At 41.4% G+C, this 25,062-nt stretch overlaps 1 protein-coding gene across 2 annotated transcripts in view; it reads right to left on the bottom strand.

The window, feature by feature from the left end:
* Nucleotides 1-25,062, bottom strand: part of gatad2ab (GATA zinc finger domain containing 2Ab) — a 51,100-nt gene that overhangs the window by 14,314 nt on the left and 11,724 nt on the right. The gene's annotated exons all lie outside the window — the stretch shown is intronic.

The raw sequence follows: 25,062 nt of genomic DNA, 5'->3' as shown, positions 1-25,062 counted from the left end.
ATCTGGGTCAAATCACATAAATCTGAGTTTAAGGCCACTGCTGTAAAACATGCTATCATTAACTATAATAGAGGAGGTAAAACGTGGGTTACAGAAATATGACAGTGGTTATGGTCAGAAGTACACTGAAGCCAATTCTTTTTTTTTTGCATGAAAGCAAATGAGAGAGGCCACTTTGGAAAAAAAAGTCTTTTTGTTTGTCTTTTTTTTTGCAAGAGTTGAGTATTTTCTAAACTTGAGAAAACTAAACTGAGGAAAGCACACCTAATAGTAACCATTTTAAGTCAGCAGTCAAATCGTGTGTGTGTGTGTGTGTGTGTATAAGATTTCTACAAAGCGGTTTTTATGGCTACTAAAATTACCTGCCCTCATTCTTTTTAGACTATTCTTTTCCAAAAAAAGTTCCTGTTTTTATTTGCTCAATAAAAGTTTAAAAAACATGATAAAGTTGTCACTTTTAACATTAGAATTTTAAAAGGGAACAAATGAGCCTTGAGATCCTAAGACTGGACTTGGACCCGAATATCTGACAAGGGGTTTCAATTTTGGGATTCGGATATTTGTTTTTTTTTTTTTGTCTTGCTAAATGTAGGCTATCAATAAAGGCAAACTGCACAATACATTTGTCAGCCCATTCTTGTACTATATTTATACTTTTAATTGCGCTGTTAAAATGTGGAAATATATACTGTCTCAGCTGCGGCACCTGACATCCCGCTCACGCAACCAGTGACGTTGCGCTTCAGTTCACCTTGGCTGTTTAAGGGAAGACAAAATGCCGAAGACCTCAGCTGTGTGGCGACACTTTAAATTGAGAAATGGCAAGGCAGTGTGCCAAATATGCAATTTGAAACTGGACGACCACGATGGCGCAACAAGGATGATAAAGCACTTGAATGTTGTAAGTAGCAGGCTATTCTTATACGGTGTAAAAAACCAAGAATATAATAGCTAGCAAACTTAGATCAGCTCATGTCTGTTTTCCAGTTGCCATTATCAAGCTGCTTTTATCGTAACGTTACACATGATTAAAAACATGCACTTAATTTGCTTGGAAAATAGTTGCAACTGATCCGAATAGTTAAAATAAAACTCACTGAGTAACGTGGGATCATCTGAGGCTAAGGCAATTATTGGCATAAAAAAGCCTAATAATAAGTCTAATAATAATTTGTCCGGGGCAGCACGGTGGCACAGTGGTTAGTGCGGTCGCCTCACAGTAAGAAGGTCCTGGGTTCAATGGGTTCGAGCCGTGGGGTAGTCCAACCTTGGGGGTCGTCCTCTGTGTGGAGTTTGCATGTTCTCCCCATGTCTGCATGGGTTTCCTCCGAGTGCTCTGGTTTCCTCCCACAGTCCAAAGACATGTAGGTCAGGTGAATTGGCTGTACTAAACTGTCCCTAGGTGTGTGTGTGTGTGTGTGTGTGTGTGTGTGTGTGTGTGTGTGTGTGTGTGTGTGTGTGGGCCCTGTGATGGTCTGGAAGGCCTGTCCAGGGTGTCTCCCCACCTGTCGCCCAATGAGTGCTGGGATAGGCTCCAGCATCCCCGCAACCATGAGTAAGGATAAGTGGTTTGGATGACAATGACTGAATAATTTGTCCATAGGTGCATTCCCAGGCAACATTCTCAACCACACCCAAAACTACACAGCAGACCCTACAGTTCCAACAACCAATAATGGAGACATGAGACATATCAGATACCATAGAAGAGTTCACCGCTATGGATATGAGACCCATTAACATAGTCGAAGGCTTCAGAACATTAATGAAGATAGAGCCCGACTACACTGTACCCAAACACTCCAGTATTTCACACGCCCTGTCTCTGAAGTACAGCAATGTGCAAGACCAAATTTTAACTCGTTGAAAACTGCCTTAAATTTCACAACAGACATTTGGACCTCGGTGAGTACGGTGGCGTACATGGCTGTCACCTGTCACTTTATAACTCAGGAGTGGGAACTCTGTGCCTTCAAACTGGAAACCAAATTAACAGGAGGCAGAGTTGTGGACTTGAGTCACATGACTTGGACTCGAGTGCGACTCGAGTCACAAATTTGATGACTTGTGACTTGACTTGCCAAAATGAAAATTACTTGAGACTTGACATCTATGACTTGGACTTGGACTTGGACTTGAGCTGGATGACTCGAGATGAGTGTTTTCTCAATGTTTATGCGGGATGCACCGCTCTCGTATTTTATTTATTTTATTTTGTAATCATTCTTCATTTCCAGCGCGTACACAATTACCTACGCACAGGCATCGCGTAGGGCCAATCAAACGTTTAGATGGGCGGGAAAACAAAAACACTCAAATCTAATTGGAGGTACCATCATGCTACTCAAAAACTAACGTCAGCTCTACTCAACATGAGCGCGGAGAGTTTGCAGTCATGGCAAGTGCAGCTGCTGGAACGATTCCAAAAATAAGTATTTACGGCTATAAGAACTTCGAAGTTGTTGGGAAGAAAAGGACTGCTGTTTGTAAAACATGTGCAGCAAAATTATCAGATGGGATTTCAACAATGTCAAACTTTGTGCGTCATCTGAAAAGCCACAAAGAGAAGTAAGTTTGTTTGCTAGCCTACAGGTACAGTAGCGTGTGAGTGGTCAGACACACACAGACCCAATCTGCCCGTTTGGAATACGCCAAGCTATATCGCCCGAACATCGTCCCAATCTCATCTCAACAATACAATTGAACGTACTGTTCTGTTTCAGAACACCTAACAGCAAATATTCAATTATGTTGGCCCAGTAGGCAAACGATGTCTGGGTGATGTAGCAGTCACCGGAATGAATTAGCATACCCCCTGTTGCCCCCTGATAATTAGCCTATCAAACACTGTTTCAGTGCATGGTTTCACGTATCATACTATAATATGATATAGTTTTAAATATGCGTAATATAATGCGGTTCTTGAGAAAATCAGCCCATTTCGAACGGGCACTGAACTAGTGGTATTCAATCGTGATTATGTTTACACTGTTTTTAATTGAGCATTTAGACTTGATACTCCGAATCATGTGCTACCGACGACTCCTGCCGAGGGACTACAGATGCAAATTAGCTTATAGCTAATTCTGGTGCAATACATTTATTGTGCATTGTCCCTGTCAAATAAACAAATAAATAAAAAATATTAAAGTATCTCCATGATTCAAATTAATCTAGTTATATACTGTCTTTGGAAAGATTTTTCTCCATTGAATTATAAACATTTATAAATACATTTACTTGTTTCATGAAACCAAAATTAATACCTATAATTTCCTATATTACAACACTTTTTGTATGGCACAATGGCAATTGAAATAATGCTCAGAGCATGACACAAAGTGCACTGCACCCAATATGAAACATAGCCTACTAAGCATAGGCTTAGATTAGAGCCATGGGGTAGTAGGTTATTTCACAAAGTTGGCTAACTAAGTAAGCCTCACTTCTGTGCAGAGTGAACCCCGGAACAGCTCTTTTTACTTCCCTCCATGTTCCAGATCTGAAAGGTTTCCAGGGTTTACTCTGCGCAGATGTCAGGCATACTCAGTTAGCCAGCTTTGTGAAATACTCCCTTGTGTCTAGTCCAGTGGTTCTAAAACCTCCATGACTGTGACCAAAAACGCACCCCTATATATTTTAATGTACGCTTATTAAGTACACATTGTCACGTACATCGGTACTTAATAAGCGTACATAAGTAGGGTGCGCCTTTCGTCACACACAGCCCATGTATTTATTGAATTACACCAACAGCACCCCTGATTCCACTAATCTAGGGAGTCAAACAATTAAAGGTAGGGGAGGCGATTTTTTTCAGAAGCACTTTTTGTTATATTTTTTGCAATTCTCTTTACATCCCGACAGCAATCAATAAATAAAATGCTCTGACACTAAATGAAAAAAATATAAAGAGTAATCTGTGGAAGTCGCAGGACCGTTATAAACCCATCCAATCATTTTAAGGTGTCCGGTTAAAATGATTGGATGGCCTACCTGCCTGTCAACCTATCTACCTCCAGCAGTGGGCTAGTCAGGCAGTGCATGTTTGCGTGTTTTGGAGGAGTGGCTTTGAAGGGAGGCGATAAAGTCCTAGCCAACTTGATATTTTGCAAGTGCAATGAATTGTAGGTCGAACTAGACAAGCAGAGAGAGTGTTTGTTTATTGTGTATTGGAATGATCAATACGTTTTGTATTGTTATTAAGAGTTGTGCGCTCATTTGTGATTGAGAGTGTGCCTTTTATTATTTCTTAAATGTAAAACAAAATCCAACTGCTGTCCAAATTTGAACACAATAAAATAACAATTATTTCTAACATTATCTGTGGTTTATTTATGTACTATTGTAATGAAACAATTTAATATTACCTGAATTTTTAAAAAATTGTTAAATTGGTATAAAACACCCTACATTTGAGACTTGATGACTTGACACCTGAAATTAGGGACTTCTGACTTGACTTGACCTGAGCTCGGTGACTTGGGACTTGACTTGAGACTTGCCCTTCATGACTTGGGACTTGACTTGAGACTCGAAGGTTAAGACTTGAGACTTACTTATGACTTGCATAACAGTGACTTGATCACAACTCTGACAGGAGGTGAGCCATACGGGAGTCAACATTGCACAACAGCTTGCAGAAGCAGCAGACACCTTTGCCATTCCAAATTACAAGCGAGTAGCCATTGCTCACGACAATGCCAGCAATATGAAGCTGTGCACGTTGACGCTAAAGACCAAACCAGGGAAATGGGGCAACGTTCAAGGGGTCTACTGCTCAGGACACATGCTACAACTGTGCATTAATACAGCTCTAAAACAACACGGAATACGTCGCAGTTTCGGCTGCCAGTAATCTCGTGGGACACAAAAAAAATGCAAAAGCCACAGCTGCCTTGAAAGAGAAATAAAAGCAGCAGAATGTTGTACAGCACAAACTCATACAGGATGTCACTACTCGCTGGAATTCAACATGTGAAATGCTTGACCGACTGGTGGAGCAACAATGGCCAGTGACGGCTGTTTTGTCAGATCCCAGCATCACGAAGAAAGGAGATCGCATCCTGGATCTGACTGCAGACCAGTGGAAACTGGCACAGGAGACAACAGAAGTGCTGGGGGCCCTAATCACGCTCACACAACTGCTATCACAGGAGGAGAACTTGTCGTCTGTTGTCTGCAACAATGCCAATGCTCTTCAACCTGAAGAAACGCCACCTGTCACCAGAGGATGACAGCCCTGCCACCAGAGAAATGAAGAAGACCCTCATCACGGAGATCGACAGAAGATGGAAACTGTTAAGTTTGGAGCATCTATCTCCTTTTGTCAGCACTGGACCAGCAATTCAAGCAACTGAAATTCGTAATTCTTAATTAAGAGGGACCTCGTCTACATTGAGGTTAGACTAATATTTTATTTTTAAATTATTACATTAAATTTAATTATATTTACTATTATTATGCCACACTGATTTACCATGTGCACAACACATCTGCAGATTTGACAAATGAAATGCTATTTGATTTTAAGGTTGCCCACCTGGCTGAACATCTGGACCAGTAACAGACCATTCAGGAGGTGGAAGAAAAGCCGGCAGCAAGATGCATGGAGCATGGAGAAGAGGAGACTGCTGCACTACCATCAAAGAAAAAGAAAGAAACAGCAGGAGATCTCAATACTGATGCAGTCTGAGTCCAATGATGAGGAGGAAGAAGAACACGATGGTGACGGCACAAAGAAAGAGATGGAGCTATATATTTGAGACACAACTAAGGTCCAGTCTGGCCACTTGCATGATGGAAGCAAAACAGCGACTGCTACCCTAAACTGGTATTTGCAGCCAAATCCTGCTTTTGCGTTCCAGCCACTTCAACCCAGAGCGCATTTTCTCAAAGGCTGGCTATGTCATGAACAAGACCAGAGGTTCCCTTTTACCTGAAAATGTGGACAAACTCATCTTCTTCACACACAACATGAAGAGTGTGTAGGTAGGCTTATTCAAATGAAGATTGCAACCTGATTGTGATTTATTTATTGGTTTGAATGTTTGGAAAAGAGTTGTTTGTTTATTAAAATGTGTGCTGTGCTGCTGTTATCATAACTTTGCTAATTGCGCTACCAACCTTGTTCTATTTATTACCCTTCATTTTATTGTATATAAGACCATTCGTTATTTTCATTTAAACTGTTCATTTACTGAAATGTGTGCTGCTGTTATCATAATTGTGCTACCTTGTTCTACTTATTACAGTTAGTTCATTGTTAGAAAAATGTTGGAGTATTACACTGTTAAGCCTACTGTTATGGCTATCTCATTAAAAGTATTGTTGTTATAACAGAAATAAGCGTGTTTTGCATGTCTGACTCTTGTTGGGTTCAAGTTATAAAAAGCTATAGACTTAGACTAATAGCTGATGGAACGTGGAACTGGAGTTGGCCCCACCCACTGCTCCTAGTGTACAGGAAGGCTTAAATGTGGATGACAGATTTCATTTCAACATATACAAGTACTGAGACGTGACAATAAAGAAATTATAAATAAATAAAAAAATCTTATAATTATAAATCTCAAATCTTAAATTTGTCGGAGCTAGAATGCCATTTCTGTGCTTTTGTTTCACAGCGCTTTTTCGGGCGTTGTCTTGGATTCAGAGCCTATTATAATCGGGAATCAGGAATCAGGAACACTGTCACTTCATTTCACGTACGCAAGTACGTGAAATGAAACAAAATGTCGTTTACCCCAGCCCTCAGCGGTGGGGTAAATGACAAAGACAAAACACATATACAAAAACTACAAGAACTACAAGAACACACATCCAAACTAACACATATATCCAAACTAACACATATATTCAAACTAAAAAGAGAGGGAAAAAAAATCACTGTCCAAGGGAATTATGAGTATTTATGTAGATTTATCCATGATTAAAAAAATTGTTACAAGCTGTTATGTCACAAAAAGTGCATAGATAGGACCTCGATCAACTAAATCCCTTGGGATTAGAAACATGCATAAAACACACCAAACGTTTTGGAAATGTTTTTCATTAACAAATAACAACACAAACAACAATACTGTAGAATAACAAAATCCTTAACGATTCATGTCTTTAATTAAACCAAAAGACACGGGTTGCACCGCTATGCCTTCCATCTCGGCCAACAATGGAGAAATGTCTGGCTGACTCCTTCCCGAGTCATGCCCCCCCCAAAGCTGCAAATATTCGCTGTTGGTTACTACTGATGCTTCGGAGTCCAAAAAATAGTATTCAGGACAGCCCTAGTGACTGCATTCATAATCCATCATCCATCTGAGGAGTTGGCTAATTCATTTAGAACAAATATTCAGATATTTGTTCAGAAAATGCACCAAATATCTGTAGCTTGAACAAAGGTTATTCAGGACAGCCCTAAGGAAATTTATGAGAACAGCAGTCAGAACAAACATGGGGAGAATATAAGTTGATCGTCAACCTGGTAGTAGTTGCAGGCCAGTACCCAGGCACTGTCCACATAAAGAGTGAGTATGGTGACACCCTGGTTGTGCTGTGGGTTTTTCTGTCAAGTGTTCGAAATCTGTACAAATCAACAGTTTGTCTGATACTAGCAACTTTTTTTTTTTAATATTCAAAAATCAGTAAATGCTGCACACCTTCTTCACAAACGAGAACAGATTGAACTGGATCCAAGAGCCCGGTCTTTACCCAAGGCAACAGTCTGCCATACAAACCCTTGTTGAAAATATTTTAATCCAAGTCAGATCAGCAAGACTCTCAATCCCGTTAAAACCAGCTGGAGGTCTGCTGTATTCTCAAGACTGATTTTATGAACTCACTTCTTTATACATGAGAGAGAGAGAGAGAGAGAGAGAGAGAGAGAGAGAGAGAGAGAGAGAGAGAGAGAGAGAGAGAGAGAGAGAGAGAGAGAGAGAGAGAGAGAGAGAGAGAGAGAGAGACGGGGGTGGGGGGTTATTTAAAATGTTTATTCAGTTTAAAACGATCTTAGAGACATAAGTCTCAAAACAGACCAAAGAAGATTACCTAGATACAGTGTAAAGAAAACTTTTTACAACTATTTACAAGAAAAAAATCAACATGATATTTACATGTCACAAAAAAAAATCTTGACAAATTTAGTATAAAAAGAGTGGTCTGACTCTGTGCCACATCCTTCTTTTAGTAAACTCAGTTTAATGCAAAACTGATCGAATAGATCCACGATTTTGAACTATAAGCACAATTAAACTACACTATCACCTTATTTCTGATAATACAGTTCTGCAGCGTGCAAGTATGTAAATGCACCCACCTTTTCACTGAGCTGGTATTTCCAGCTAGAAAGAGGACAACTCTTAAATGTATGGTCCTCTTACCTGTCAGCTCCCTATTTGATGATCCAAATCACACTTTTTATGGTAAGAACACAGGATGGAGAGACCCACTTAGTTTATTAGATCTTATTGCACAGTAGAAAAATAGCACCAGCAAGGTGCCAACATATCAATCGAATCTACTAATGACAGATTTTTACTCAAAAATGGTTTGCAACACAGTGTGAAAACACCAGCACACACAAAAACAAGTGTACTAAACTTGGATCTATGGAGCCCCACTGGGGTCAGCTGAGAAAGAAGAAGACCCATGTGTAAATCTGTACTCTCAGTTTAGAAATCTGTGGGCACGGTTTATAAACCATGCTCTCGGATTCATAATCCGTGCCCTCGAATTCTGAATTCATGCCCACAAGTTTGTAAACCATATACTCGAATTACAAATCCATGCCCACAGATTAGTAACCTGTCCCCTTGGATTTGCAATCCATGTGCTCGTTCACGGAGTCAAACTTCCCGGATCGATAACTGATAAGCGAAACGTTAAAACACAAACTACGCCTCTTTCCTACTATAGTAAGGTAGACGATGAGCTACAACCTAATTTTCACCAAAACAAGCCGTCCTCCGAGACAGACAAACTAAACTGGTCTCTATGTACAGCTGGCTGTGAGACAAAGTACAGGGACCATCTAAAAAGTGCAACACCAAAAAGAGATGCTACAAAAATATTCAATAACTTCAGTCTTTTACAGTGTAGTGTCCCCAAAATCACTTCACACATCAATGGTCTCCTGTTGGTTATATTAAAACACGTAGTTTGGGGGAAACGTGCTTTTGAATATTTTTTTGTATAAGAATAAAAGTTATTGAATATTTTTACCAATAAAAATTCCCCAAAATTATGCAAAAGCATAGTTTTCCAAACTAGGTGTTGTAGTTATTGATCCGGAAAGTTCGAATCTGTGATTGAGTGCATGGGTTGCAAATATGAGGGCAAAGTTTGCAAATCTGTGGGCACGGATTCATAATTCGAGGGCAGTTTGCAAATCTGTAGGCAAGGATTCATAATTCGAGGGCACGGATTACGAATCCAAGAGCACGGTGCCCACAGGTTTCTAAACTGAGTACAGATTTAGACACAGGACTTTTTTTTCCTCTGCTGACCCCAGGAGGGCTTGATATGAATCAAGTTCCCTGTGTTCATGGCGGGGGGGTGTTCTACTGTTAACCAACCCCCCCAGTCTTGCACTTTTCAAAAAAATCAATAAGCCCTTTCCTGGGTAAAGATGAATGCTTCATAAGCAGCGTTGTTGGTACAACTAGTCTACTGGATAATTTGGGCTGGATGCCGGTCAAGCCAAGATTAACTAACACAAAAGGATTTACATACATACCTAAGTGCACCATCTTGTATTCAGAGAGCTGACTCAAGAACTTTCTGCTTCGCCGTGACATCATCACAGCCACACATGACCCTACCTAAGGTTCCATGGTAGACACAAAGCACTTCCCTGAAAACCGGTTTAAACTGGTCTGCAGCTGAGAGAAGGCTAGAGCAGGTTTAACCCCTGGAGAGACAGATTGGTAGAAGGAAAGGAGAAAGAGGGGGAGGCAACAGTCACCTCAAACATACATGCTGGGAGCAGGCCAGGGGGATAAAGGAGGGAGGAGGGAGAAAACGATGCCGATGTTGGACATTCCAACACACAAGTCTGACAGACAACAGGAGAATGGAATATCACTGACATTACTAACTTCCGCAAGGTCAAAACTCCCCACCAACTGGGACACGTCATTCCAAGACCAAACCACCATTATTTTGTCAATTTTGAAAAAAAGATTTAACTCTTAAATGTAGATGAAAGATAATTCAAACCATGTATTCTGTCATTCATTAGGGCTCCAAAAATAATTTGCTAGCAAAATCTAGTAGCCAACAGTCAGCCATACAGTCTACACAACTCAGCTCAAACTCACCTGTCCTCTTAATAAAAGCTTTGTTTATAGCAGACAGAACTGCAATAAGGGGCAGCTGAAAACTGATTTTCAGTATCTTCTCCAGCTCAATATCAACAGCAGCACAATCAATCCTGTTTATTCAGCCAATGCCAAAATTTAACCAACAACAGATGTCCCTGAGCCTTTGTATACTGTATAGACTATAACAATAACCATACCAAGCAATATATGCATTACAAAATCTGTCCTAATACGGCAGAAACATCAAGGGGTGTGTGTGTGCTAGCTGTACAGTAAGGATGCCCAAATGAATGTGTGGGGCCAAGTGAGTGTGTGGAGAGACACAGCTCTCGTACATTACAAGGTCAGATGTGCCCTGTTGTACCATCCCTAGACACAAAGGCCATCTATCTGCAGGGGATGACAGCTTGTGTGTGTGTGTGTGTGTGTGTGTGTGTTTTCCCTTATACTGACGCCTTAGTTAAGAGACCAAGGAGTAGCTCGATCACAGTGGGAACGACAAGTGCCTAGTGCTCTGTCTCACACTACTGCAGTGAGCATTGTTGGGTTACAAACTGATGGTAAACTTATGTGGCTCACAGTGCAGCAACAGTGGTGCCTCTGATATGTGTGTTGAGCTGCAGTGGCTACCAGTCCCCCCCCCCCCCCCCGAGTCCTCTCCATGGGACCCTTGGTTGGTTAGGGTAGCTACTCATGTCAGTGTGCATTACAGGTCTCCAGGCACAAGGCTAGTGTTGTCCCGGAGGGCATGAATGGCATCATGAAGATGCAACGTTCACTGTGCTGTATGTTCTGCTGCTAAGCGACAGTGGGGAGGAGAACAAATAGATTCTTTGTGTGCGTGTGTGCCTGCATGTGTGTTCCTTACTGAGCAAGAGAGATGTGTGCGTATGCCCTCATTCGTTACATTATACTCCATCTTACTTAGCCTTTCTAGAAGCACCGTTAACCATGGCAGCCCATTTGCTATTTAGTACCAAGGTATTTACATGAGCCAAAAGATCAGTTCCATGATTTGGGCTCATTCGCAACCTCTTGGGATACATGGGGCTACATTCACACTGAGAACTACATGACACGTAGAGATGAAAAACAACCAGGAGACTTAAGCTGGCAAGGACATAATAGCTACATGTGAGCCTATCCAGTTCTAGCCATATGAAAAAGGGAGTCTATCCAAGCCTTGCCATTCAGGATGACACACGAGAGGGATGGATGAGAGGGGAAAAAAAACATAGCATCAATACTTCAAGCTGTCAGAGCCTGAGATAGTCTAACACCGAGAGACAGCTTATTGTATAGGTGATGGCAATAGTCAAGAGAGACAAGCAGATATAGCCTAACAAGTCAACAGAGCCTACAATCAAAACATTCTGATAGACAGTGCTATTCTTTTTTTGACCGTATGTACACCTAGGAATTGACATCCAAGACTGTTGGATGATTAGTTTGCAACAGCAGTAAGTCTAAAAATAGGACTGAAAAAGTATGCTTGTATTTAGCACCTTAGAGTTAGGTGTAGTTCAGTCTATCTGGTCTGATTGATCGGGAATTCTGAGATAGAAAGCATTTCCCATGGGAAGGCAGTAAGAGACTGGACCCTGAACCAGTCAGTGCTAGAGGCATTCCCAGCAGCTCCAAAGTCGCTCTAGCTACATCCATCCAGCCTGTAAAAGAACTAAAGTAACTAACACACCAATCTCACCAATAAATCTGGTTTGTCCATCAGCACCTCTACAGGGAGATATCTATGAGGAGCTGGTGAAGCAGTCGTCACAGCATGGGATTAAGCCAGACTCTTTGAGAAGCTGTACTGCTCTAGACACAGCTTTTCCCTTTACCCAGTAATGAGAAAGACAATCAAGGAGACCTGGCCCATAATCCTGGATTAGTATGCCATGCTTGACAAGGCTCGACAGGCCTTGCTTTCTATCAAGTATCCATTTCAGACCAACAAGCCCACCAGCCTTGTCACATTACAGCTCTTATTCACACTAGCCCATGGTGCTGTTGGAACAGGGTGACATTCCAGCCCAAGGTAGACAGTCAGCTCCATTTCACATGAGGATTGGGGTGTTAATGCTTGTCAGGTTTGAAAAAGGGTGACATAAAGAATTTGGCAAAATGTATAAGAGGAAAAATTACACCATTACATATAATTTAAGACCCCCTTAAGCATGATATGTTTAACTTCTACCTGAACGCTGACCAGAACTGCAGCAAATCAAAGTTGGCCAGACAAGTGAAATCATACAGAAAGGTTGCAGACACCCATGGAGCTGGGCAACATATCAATACAATATCAATATCAAGACAGGAGACTAGATACTACTAGCGGTCTATTTCATTGCCTACCAACAAGGGGACTGACGGTTCAAATCCCCGTGTTATCTCCAGCTTGGTCGGGTGCCCTACAGACACAATCGGCCATGTCTGCGGGTGGGAAGACGGATGTGGGTATGTGTCCTGGCCACTGCACTAGTGCCTCCTCAGGTTAATTGGGGCACCTGTTCGGGGAGGAGGGGAAACTGGGGGGAATAGCATGATCCTCCCACGTGCTACGTCCCCCTGGCGAAACACCTCACTTTCAGGTGAAAAGAAGCAGCTGGCGACTCCACATGTATTAGAGGAGGCATGTGGTAGTCCGCAGTCCTTCCCAGATCGGCAGAGGGGGTGGAGCAGCAACCAGGACGGCTCGGAAAAGTGGGTAATTGGCCGGATACAATTGGGGGGAAAAAGGGGGAAAATACAAAGAAGAAAAGAAAATATCTCAGGCTGGGGTAGGCGGGTCAAAAAGGGGCAAACCAGCGCTCTGAGTAACTTATAAATAACTTACAGAAACATTACGTGCCAATAGTCTAGGCTGTGCATCTCGTTCTCTCACACAAACACACATGCACGCAATCAGATTTATCATCAATTTGCGATTGTGGTTTTGGTCAATGCATGCGTTTTCGAGTGTTGAGGCTTTACCTACGAATTTTTTTCCCTAAGTGGTATCCGTAGTTTTTGTTTACACCTTTGAAACTTTTTTTTTGGTCAGGAAGAAGAGGCTTTGTGTGTGTGTGTGTGTGTGTGTGTGTGTGAGAGTGAGTGAGTGAGTGAGTGAGTGAGTGAGTGAGTGAGTGAGTGAGTGAGTGAGTGAGTGAGTGAGTGAGAGAGACTATGTCTTTAATGATAGGTTACTTGTTTTGCTGCTATTCAACAATAGACGGAGTTCGTGTCTTTAATGATGGGTTACTTGTTTTGCTGCTATTCAACAATAAAGAATGCCGTTTGGAACAATTCCTCTGTTTATATAGTAGCCTAGACTCAGACGCTATTAGTTTAAGATACAATAGGCTATGCCTTGCAATCAGTGTATTATGCTGGGCAAACAGCCCAAAAACAAAATAGTGCAACACTGCTCACTTTGCTGTAGCCTAGGCTAAATTTGGAGGTTTGTGGGTTGGGTCAGGCTCAGATGGTTAATTAACGTATATTTTAGTGGGTCGGGCAGTGATTGGCTCTCATAACAGGTCGGGTGCGGGTATTAAAAAACCCTGACCCATGCATCACTACTAGATACTGTCAGGGATTTTGGTTTATATAATATTTTGATGTAGCTTAAAAGTTGTCTTATCCTGGTCTGAAAGGCTGCATTACAGTACTGTGATACACTTTTCTGAACTTATTGGGACTGTTTTAGACTACCTGTTTGGACATAATTTGCACATTACTAACAATCATTTCTCAAATTTTCTTATTTGTAAATATCTCATGGAAGTACCAGTAGTCATCCTCGAAATATTGTCACATTATTGATAGAGGTATAAATGGAAACGGATGAGCCGCTGTGGCGACCCCTAATGGGAGCAGCCAAAAGTAGTAGTAGTAGATTGATAGAGGTATTCAGCCAAAAGAAAATTGTGATTTTGTGAATATTGTCCAGCCCTACATACCCAACACTTTTGCCAACATTTCCCATTTTTGAAATGCCTCGAGTACACGTTAGTTTGCAATCATCACCACATAATTCGCTGAAGGTTGTGGCCCTGTTCATACCTGGCATTAAAATGTGTCTCACGCGATCAGGTCACTACCCGCCAGTCAAAAATACAGGTGTGAACGTATCCAAGACTGATCCAATGCATAGCCAGACATACGGAAGTGGTCAGAGATACATGTGACCACACTGGTAATGTAGTGTGAACAAATATGCATTTCCTAAGCACTTAAGACTGCCTTCTTAATGTGTGTAAATGAAATTATGCCACCCATTCTTCTTCGCCACAGCGGATTTGATAGTTTCCATCGGTACCCTGTGAGGGCACAGCACCTGGCATAATTATATGATATTATGTATTGTCATCTATTATCAATTATATGGCATAATTATATGGCATATGGCAATAACCAATATGGCATAATTATGCAATTGGCAACTGGAGGATTGCTGGTTTGATCCTCAGCTCCTCCTGGAAAAATGTCAAGATGTCCCTGGGTAAGACACCTAACCCCCAAATGCTCTTGAGTAGCTGGTTGTTGCCTTGCATGGTAAAAAGTTATGCTTGGTGCGCAACGTGTGTGTTTGTGTGTGGGCAAATGTGAGATATTTCACTGTAAAAACGCTTTGAGTGTGGTTTTAGCTGCCGGAAAAGTGCTATATAAAATGCAGTCCATTTTACCAATTAATGTTGGTGTATTCCTGTGTGCCAGTTAGTTTAAATGTACCACTAGTAGACAACTGAGTATTATGGCCAGCAAGAAAAAAAAACATTCGCCTATTCTCAAATTTTTGACAGTAACGTAGGAATTTCAAAATATTTTGAAAAATAAGACATTTTGAAAAAAACAACATTCAAACTCTATTTTCCGCTTTCCAAGAAGTCATCAGTAAAGAGCAAACAACTCTCCACTACTTCAATGACAGCAGCACAGTGTTGAAACTAGAACAGTGTACTCAGTAGAGTGCAGATCTCCGCCAGGAGCTGGTGCTTGGACTTGGCGACAATCCACCCCTTTTTTCGCTTACCGGGAGAAGGGGAAATACAGAGGCACTACCTGCATATCTCCTCTTCTTCAGTGCTTGGACTTAGGCAAAAACAAGCTGAGGAGTTAGCACTGAATTGTGGTATAAAACAGGATTTTCAAGGGTTTTGAATCACTGCAACCACGAGAGGTCCTTGATCATACAGCCACAACTGTGCACAAAAAGTATAAGGCTAACAGGCCCAGCAGTATGCGAGATTAAGAAGCGGACAGATGAACCAGTGCTTTTCCTGCCATTGTAAGACTTCTGCATAGCGCCGAAGTTGATTGAACAGGAAATATGGGGGGAAAGGGTTTGTAATATGCAGCGCTCAAGCTAAAAAAAAAACTACCCAATAAAAACATTTTGCCTGTCAGTCTGTGGATGTGCAGCCTCCTTGACCCTTGCACGAATGCAACCAAGTCTAATATGACCTTGCACTTTCTAAAAAGAAAAGGTTTGTCATGTGATCATTTTGGTTGCAGTCGGGAAAACCTGTCAGTCAGTCAGTCAGTCAGTGAGAGAGTGTGAGAGAGAGACAGAGAGAGACAGAGACAGAGAAGCGGTGATCAAGCAAGCTAGAGAGTGAATGAAGAGAGGGAGCGGTGGTAGCGAGAACAAACGTTTTTCAAAGATTTTGAATCACTGCAACCACGATTGGTTCTTGATCATACAGTCGTGACTGTGCACAAAATGTATTAGGCTTCCGTTGCCTACCAACATGGGCATTGCTGGTTCAAATCCCTGTGTTAACCTCCAGCTTGGTCAGACGTCCCTACAGACACAATTGGCTGTGTCTGCGGGTGGGAAGCCGGATGTGGGTATGTGTCCAGGTCGCTGCACTAGCACCTCCTCTAGTCAGTCAGGGCGCCTGTTTGGGGGGGAGGGAGAACTGGGGGGAATAGCGTGATCCTCCCACATGCTACATCCCACTGGTGAAACTCCTCACTGTTAGGTGAAAAGAAGCGGCTGGCGACTCCACATGTATTGGAGGAGGCATGTGGTAGTCTGCAGCCCTGCCCAGATCGGCAGAGGGGGTGGAGCAGTGACCGGGACAGCTTGGAAGAGTGGGGTAATTTGCCAACTACAATTGGGAGAAAAAGGAGGGAAAAAAATCCTGAAAAGAAAAAAAAATATTAGGCTGATAGGTCTAGTAGTATGTGAGATAAGCTGCAGACACACACACATGCGCACAAACACACACACATGACAAAACGCATTATCCCTATAATAATAATAATAATAATAATAACTAACAACATATAGCCTATTGGTTGGCTCAGGAGCATCAGTCAATGCCAAAGATATTAATACATTTTTGCAATACTGTCAAGTAGGGCTGCAACAATAACCGCATTACCACCAATCTGAAGTATTAACTTACTGAAAGGCAGAGTGCACTAGCACCATTACTGTCCTAACCTTTTTCCCATTATCTCATAGTACTGCCATCCTCATTGCCTATGAGCAATCAGAAATAAACTCATTAAACAGTAATTATTGTGCTTTCTCTAAATGTTCCTCTTTGTTTGAGCCGACACTTAGATGTTCAAGTTTAAAGAAAATATTTGTTGTGCTGCACTCCCACACAGCATTGCTGCCGCAGAGCCAATGGCGATAGACTGAATGTGCTACTCTGTACTCCAATATGATTAGTTTTACAGTGGGTTGTGCTGTAATTAAATTTTTGGATTGTCTCCAACTGTTTGATCTATTTTTATAATATTATCAATTTCTTTTATTTCATTTGAAATTGCTATGGACAAACTGAAAACAAACAATAACTAAACGCACTTACATGAGAAAAATTAAATATTAAAAAGACAAGTGACAAGTACAATTAATTGTAATAACTAATCATGCAATCAATGTTAAATTGGTGCAGTACATTCGAACTGGACTGCTATTAGCCTACTGGAAAAGACCTGCTTAACTAAATATTCTGCTTTGAGTTTTTTACTTTCAGGACTTAAATCACAGATCTCCTCGGCAAGCTTTATTTAGTTTTGTAGACTAGTCTATGCAACCTGGTGGATGAATTTGTTTTTACATTTTGCTACTTTAACTAGTTGTGATACGATACATTACCAAATAACCAAATATTCAACATTTTATGTGGTGTTTGAGATGTGCATGCAATGATTAAACTCTGAATTCTGACCAAGAACTACGGTTAGCCTAATAATCCTATTTGAATGCGATAAAGCAGTAGAGGTGGTTCTTTGCACATTGAAGTTCAGTTCACAAAGGATTAGTCTTATCAGAGGACCTCTTTCACAAAATGTACATGTAATTTGCACTTGACTTTTTACTTGACGAACTATAGACATGGTAGATATGCACAGGATAAAAACTACCGGCCATCAACACAATTATTGCAACTTACTGGACATCCCCAGAAAACTTCCATGCGCACAGACTGACTGAGTTATTTAGGTTATGTGTTATTTGTAATTTATAATAGTTATTTTCTGCTTCATTACTTAAAGGACGATTTATCTGTTTTTTTAAGTAGATCTATTTGTCTATGTTGGTGTAAAAGTCAAGTCATGAATGACTGCTCCCACCCTCCCAACCCTAGTGCTTTGCAATATTACTGCAAACTGCAATATCGCAGTAAGGACATGTCTATACCATTGCAGCCCTATTGTCAAATCCATTGACCATAGCCAATCATGGCTTAAGTCATGTTAACTGAAAGATGGGGAAAATATTTGGGGGCTTCATTGACAAGACAACATTGAGCAAGTCAAAGTGTAGAAGTGATGTACGCAGTTATTTGCATGTTGAATGGGAAAGCAAAATCCGATCATAAGTGGTCACTGGAGAGACATGATACCAGGTGTGAAAGGAATCAATCGCAGACATATCTGGATACAAGAATCCAAGTAAAAACAGGGCCTTTGTGAGTTCAGGCCACATTTCTGAAATGTCAAACAACCGCAAAAACACTCAACGGGCAAAATTCTTGTTTTTGGATGCAAAAATCGGAGGAGTGGCAGGGCTGTGAGTCAGATACTTTGTTTCAATCACAACCAAAAGTGATATTTATTAGCAATATTATGCTACAGAAAAGCCAAAATAATACAAATTGCCCTTTTAACAACGCTTAACGGGGCTGCACTGATGGGTGGTGCAAAGTGTGGCTATAGCTTTGGAAAGCAATGTATGACCCAATTTATCCAAAGTATGGGAATACATCCAATGGGCTGTTTCGATCCTGCACGAACATGCATCTTGGGTGATCTGACCACAACTGGACAGTGCCAAGTACATCAGTTTGCACCTGGCATGAAAATGCATCTCCACATACGTCTCAAGTGACCACTTGTGATCGGATCTCACTTCCCCACTATATATGCAAATAAACATGTACATCACTACTGTGGTAGGAGTGTGTGGTTTAGCCTCGGCTGCAAATGGAGAGAGGGAGCGCAGCTCACAGGGGAGGAGTGCACCTGCCCATGCAAGTAAATAAATGAAAGAAATTATTAAATAAAGCCTGTGTTCTTTTGCTTGTTCTTTCGGCTACTCATGTTAGAGGTCGCCACAGCGGATCATCCGTTTCCATCTCTTCCTGTCCTCAGCATCTTCCTCTGTCATGCCAACCACCTGCATGTCCTCCCTCACCTCGTCCATAAATCTCCTCTTTAGCATTCCTTGCCTGGCGCTTCATCTTCAGCATCTTTCTCCCAATATACTCAGCATCTCTCCTCCGCAAATGTCCAAAACATCTCAATCTCACCTCTCTTGCTTTGTTTTCACACTGTCCAACCTGAGCTGTCCCTCTAATATACTCATTCCTAATCCAGTACATCTTCATCATTCCCAACGAAAATCTTAGCATCTTCAACTCTGCCAGCTCCGCCTCCAGTCTTTTCATCAGCCCCGCCGTCTCCAAACCATACAACATAGCTGGTGTCACTACCATCTTGTAAACCTTCCCTTTCACTCTTGCTGGTACCCTTCTGTCGCAAATCACTCCAGACACACTTCTTCACCCTGCCTGCACTCTCTTCTTCACCTCTTTTCCGCACTCCCCATTACTTTGAACAGCTAACCCCAATTACTTAAACTCATCCACCTTCGCCACCTCTACTCCTTGCATCTTCCCCATTCCATTGTCCTCTCTCTCATTGATGCAAATGTAGTCCATCTTGCTACTACTGACTTTCATTCCTCTTCTCTCCGGTGAATACCTCCATCTCTCCAGGATCTCAACCTGCACCCTACTCTCACTACGGATCACAAAGTCATCCGCGACCATCATAGTCCACGGAGATTCCTACCTGATCTTGTCCGTCAACCTTTCCATCCCATTGCAAACAAGAAAGGGCTCAGAGCCGATCCTTGATGTAATCCCACCTCCACCTTGAACCCATCCGTCACTTCTACCGCACACCTCACCACTGTCATACTGCCGTCATACATATCCTGCACCACTCTTACATACCTCTCTGCCACTCCTGGCTTCCGCATACAATATGCTTTCTCCATCAACACTCTCAAAGCAAACATTGTATCTGTAGCGCTCCTTCCTGGCATGAAACCATATTGCTGCTCACTAATCAACACCTCTCCTCTCAATCTAGCTTTCACTACTCTTTCCCATATCTTCATGCTGTGGCTGATTAACTTTATACCTCTGTAGTTACTATAGCTCTGCACATCACCCTTATTCTTGAAAATTGGTACCAGTACACTTCTTCTCCAATCCTCAGACATCCTCTCGCTTTCCAAGTTTGTGTTAAACAATCTGGTTAAAAACTCCACTGCCATCTCTTCTAAACATCTCCATGCTTCCACAGGTATGTCATCTGGACCAACCGCCTTTCAGCTCTTCATCTACTTCATAGCTGCCCTGACTTCATCCTTGCTAATCCGTCGCACATCCTGATTCACTACCCCCACATCATCCAACCTTCTCTCGATCTTTATTTTTTTTTCCATTTAAAAGCCCCAAAAAGTAATCTTCCACCTTCTCAACACAGACTCCTCGCTTGTCGGCACATTTCCATTTCTATCCTTCATCACCCTAACCTGCTGCACATCCTTCCCAGCTCGCTCCCTCTGTCTAGCCAATCAGTACAAGTCCTTTTCTCCTTCCTTAGTGTCCAACCTCATACAACTCGCCATACGCCTTTTCCTTTGTTTTCACAACCTCTCTCTTCACCTTATGCCACATCTCGTTGTACTCCTGTCTGCTTTCTTCATCTCTCTGACTATTCCACTTCTTCTTTGCCAATCTCTTCCTCCGTATACTTTACTGTACTTCCTCATTCCACCACCAAGTCTCCTTGTCTTCCATCCTCTGTCCAGATGACACACCAGCTACCTTCCTAGCTGTCTCCCTCACCACTTCTGCAGTAGTTGACCAGCCATCCGGCAATTCTTCACTACCACCCAGTGCCTCTCTTAACTCCTCCCTGAACTCCACACAACAGGTTTCCTTCTTCAACTTCCACCATTTGATACTTCACTCTGCCTTCACTCTCTTCCTCTTCTTGATCTCCAAAGTCATCCCTACAGACCACCATCAAATGCTCCCTAGCTATGTTCTCCCATCACCACCTTGAAGTCTCCAATCTCTCTCAGATTGCACCTCTTGCATAAGATATAGTCCACCTGTATGCACCTTCCTCCACTCTTATACATCACCCTGTGTCCTTCCCTCTTCTCTCTCCTCCTTGGGTACACTCACCACCACTTTATCCAACTCACTCCAGAACTCTTCTTTCTCTTCCATCTCACACCCAACTTGCAGGGCATAAAACTGTCCACCGTTATCTCAAAACCTCTCCGTGACAAGTCTCACAATCAACGTAAATAAACACATAAACATGTACAGAAACGCAAGGAGATAGGAGTCAAAGCAACAGGCATTTAACAAAAGGAGACATTCTTGCTCACTCGAGCCTCATTTTAATGTGTCGTCCATAAGTATGATGTGTTTCACATATGTAAGTTATTACTTGTCAATTATCCCACCACATTATGCTGTCATACAAAATTTGAAGTGCCCTTAAAGAAATAAATCATTCCATATCCCAACTGCACTTCTTTTCTTTTACTTTCATTCTACTTTATTGTAAAGCACAACAGGTTTTATAAAGTGTTGTGTAACTAAACATTATTCCAATGATGATGATGATGTTAATCTACCTGAAAGCCTTCAGACTCCTGACCTGATATATTGCATTTAAGAAATATACTATTTAGGGTAAATAGTTTCACATCATTACAATGGCATGGATGCAGCATATGCATCTAACGCCAGATAGACAAATAATCTGTGAGGAAAATTAAGTGTGTGAATTAGTAACGTCATGCTCCCGATTGTTTGCCTTCTTTCAGTGTGTGCTCAAAACACACAGCAAAAGTTGAAACTCATTCTTAAAACTCGTTATGTGGGAAAATGTAAATGTCTGAACACTAGAATTTGTAATTCTCAACCTGAACCCTGTCAGGCTCAACCTGATTACGTCGGTTCAGGCTGAGATTATTTAATTATTCCAGCGGGTTTGAGAGGGTTGGGCTCGGCACTGTGGTGCAAAAATGAAATTGAACCTTAAATGGAACTTGGAATGTTCAAGCAGGCAAGGGCTCTTCCACAGTTGTGGGTCTCATGTGTCAGAAATTACAAAAAAAAAAAAAAAAAACTAAACCCAGAGAGGGCTTTCGTATCTGCCTAAACTAGGCGGCCCGTCAATGTGGCCCAGGACACATTTGTGTTGCATTTACACTTAAAATACAATGTGGACAAACGCGTCCCAGGCAACCCCTGAATGTGGCCTCAGCAATCGGATCTCAAGATGCACTGAGGATGCATTGGGTGCATTCACACCTGTAATTAGAGCTGTCCACTTGTGATCGGATCACCCAAGAGACATGTTAACGCCAGGTGTAAACAGCCTCCAAGTGAAATCTATAATTACTGAATCAGTTACTGTCAAAGTTAACGAATCCTCTATTTCTCAACAAAAAAATTTAACTGTTACCAGCTTAAATTTTTATAAATGTGCCATTTTCCTTTTATCAGTGCATCACTGGATGCATTTCATTCAAATCAATTGTTTAATTAATGCAATGATTAACTTATTACCACATTAATTTATTTCATTTTATAATTAATTATACAACACTTTCATTTAATGTTGAAAATAGACTAGGTACTAACCAAAGCAATGATCAAATAATAACTTGATTGTCAATAACCATTGACTGCAGCACTAAAACTGAGCAATGCATTTGAAATGTGAACTCATTCACCTCCATCTTACCAGACAGCACTGGCCCTATGGAACACATACACAAAACAGCAATTATCAGACATTACATTCACATATTTGCATAATCCTGGCAATATACTGAACCAACCTGCAGCCCACCTTAGAGTTCATCATGAGCCACTGCAACAATGATACCCCATAAATAGGAAAGTAACAAAAAACAGAAGAGGCAGCTTGTGATTACTGATCGGTGAGTGTTCTTTGAACAGGCCAGGGAGGACTACATACAGACCCCCTCCCTTTCTGAATAATAAGTCCTGAGGGTAGAGTAGATCTTGGCTATGAAAATGAATTGTGTGTGTGTGTGTTGGGAGGGTTTGCAGTGAAAGTCAAAAATAACCTTGCATTACCAATTCAAATAAAATTACTCATTAATGTAAACTTATTAATTCCTCTAAACAGACAAAGCAACATTTTATGTAAATGTTTAACCTCCCACTTTGTAAACGTATATGTTTAACTGTTAAGTAAACCAGAAGTCCTGCTAGGGAGGGTTTTTGCAGCATTTCTAGGACAACATAAAAGCCCATTTACCCAATTTCCCCTCAGGGAGGAATAAGTATCAATAAAAAAATAAATGCACAATTGTAATCGCAAACTTTTAGGCAAATTTACATATTTCAAGTTCAACATAGGAAAATAACTGTTTAGTAATAAAAGTGTGCATGCCTTATTTTTACAAAATACTGCCATGCAGGACTCTGCTGTATAGGCTTAGTGCTGCACAGGGCTTTCCTAAAAATACACAGGGGAAATGCACTTTATAAGCACTTATGCATCATATCTTAGAACCATATAGGCTCGGGCTTTATGCTGTATCACTTAGCTGCCTATATTTGTTTCTTCTTGTGGTTGTTGGATATGAGTACCAATGTAATTTAACTGTAATCATAGAGATGATAAATGTCAGATCTATGAAACATCACTTTCCAAATGAAAGCTGACACTCTGTGTGCTGTGTAAACTTGGTTTTCCTGCCATTGTTTGGGCGAAATGACTTCTTTGCAGCAAATAGCCTTCCTTAAATTTGAAAGCAAGTGAATACTGGAAGCTGGTTGTTTGAAGTTGGGAGTTTTTTAATTGCCTATTTGTTGGCGTGAGTGAATATTTTGTTTTAACCGAGTTTACAATTTGGGCGGAATTAAAAAAAAGGACAAATGTTATCAGGTATTAATGTTTTATAAATGATTACCATTTATGAGCTAGTACACATGTTAACCTGAAAACACTCACAACCCCTCCTTCTATAAATTCATCGAAACAAATATTTTTTTGGTTTCCTTTACTGAACATGCCTAAAATGTTGCAGGCTCGTGGCAAACAACAAACTCACATTTCTTTGACTAAATCATACAGTCCAACACCAGCCCAGACAGCCTCTGGACAAAATGGAGGCAAAAATAAACAATAGTGCATTCTATTAAATTCCATAGGGGTATAGGACAAGACGGACATGCCTAAAAGCAGATGGAAACCCTGTGGCCTGGACTGACTATGAGTTACATCCTCAGTAAGTCGGTCTCCTATCATGGCCAGTAGTTCATTGAGATCAGCAGATCAATAGTAAAGCCTCGTCCCCTCAGGTAGCATGCTAGCCTCTCATCTGGTGGACTGTAACGATCTCCCCACTGGGACTGGACACAGCCAGCCAACACATTAACAGCCATTTAAAACATACCGAGGCTTTTCAACAGATTCCTTGTTGTTCAATGAGCAAGGAAACAACAAATTCACTGTCTAATAAAAGCAAAAATTGCTAGGAATTATCATCAGCCTGTATTAAAAAAAAAAAAAAAAATGGCGCAACAGTTCCTCGTCTTGAGTGGACCTGGTGATATTGAATTTAGCACTAAAATTTCCAATTCTAGTAGAAATCATAACATTACAGAGATTTACTCACTATTCTTCACTGACAGTTATCTCTACTGCTTCTTATTAGAGGTGACGTCATCTCCTACGCACATAATAAAACACAGCCTATCAAACAAAGGATACAGTGATCCAAGTTCTTTTCCTTTGGGACATATTCTAGATAGGAAAAAAATAGACTACCTATCCTAATCTGTGCTAAGAGAGTGGGGGTGGGGATCCATCTGATGAGGTGCCATGGTTGGGGGAGGGAAAGGGGCAAGGAGCGTGTGTGTGTGTGTGTGTGGCTGGCAAACCATAATCTAACAGTACCTAACTAAAAAAAAAACTCTTCCTTGTCCTCTCTCCCTTACTCATCCAATCCCCCGCCCTCTACCCCTCCCTCGCTCTCATTAACTCTCTCATTCCCTCTCTCCTCCTCCCTCACATCACCCCCCCCCTTTTTTTTTTACTTGCTTTCAGTTCTTCTGCTGTCAGCTGGGCCAGCCAAAAGAGTGTGCCCCTACTGGCTGTATCCTGAATGCCAAGGGTTAAGCCCCTGCCATTTTAACGCCACTGACAGATCAGACCATTA

The sequence above is a fragment of the Lampris incognitus genome, chromosome 3 (genome assembly GCF_029633865.1).
Source record: "Lampris incognitus isolate fLamInc1 chromosome 3, fLamInc1.hap2, whole genome shotgun sequence".
Taxonomy (NCBI): domain Eukaryota; kingdom Metazoa; phylum Chordata; class Actinopteri; order Lampriformes; family Lampridae; genus Lampris; species Lampris incognitus.
The sequence above is the reverse complement of the archived record's forward strand: the minus strand, read 5'-3'. Positions and strand labels throughout refer to the sequence as shown.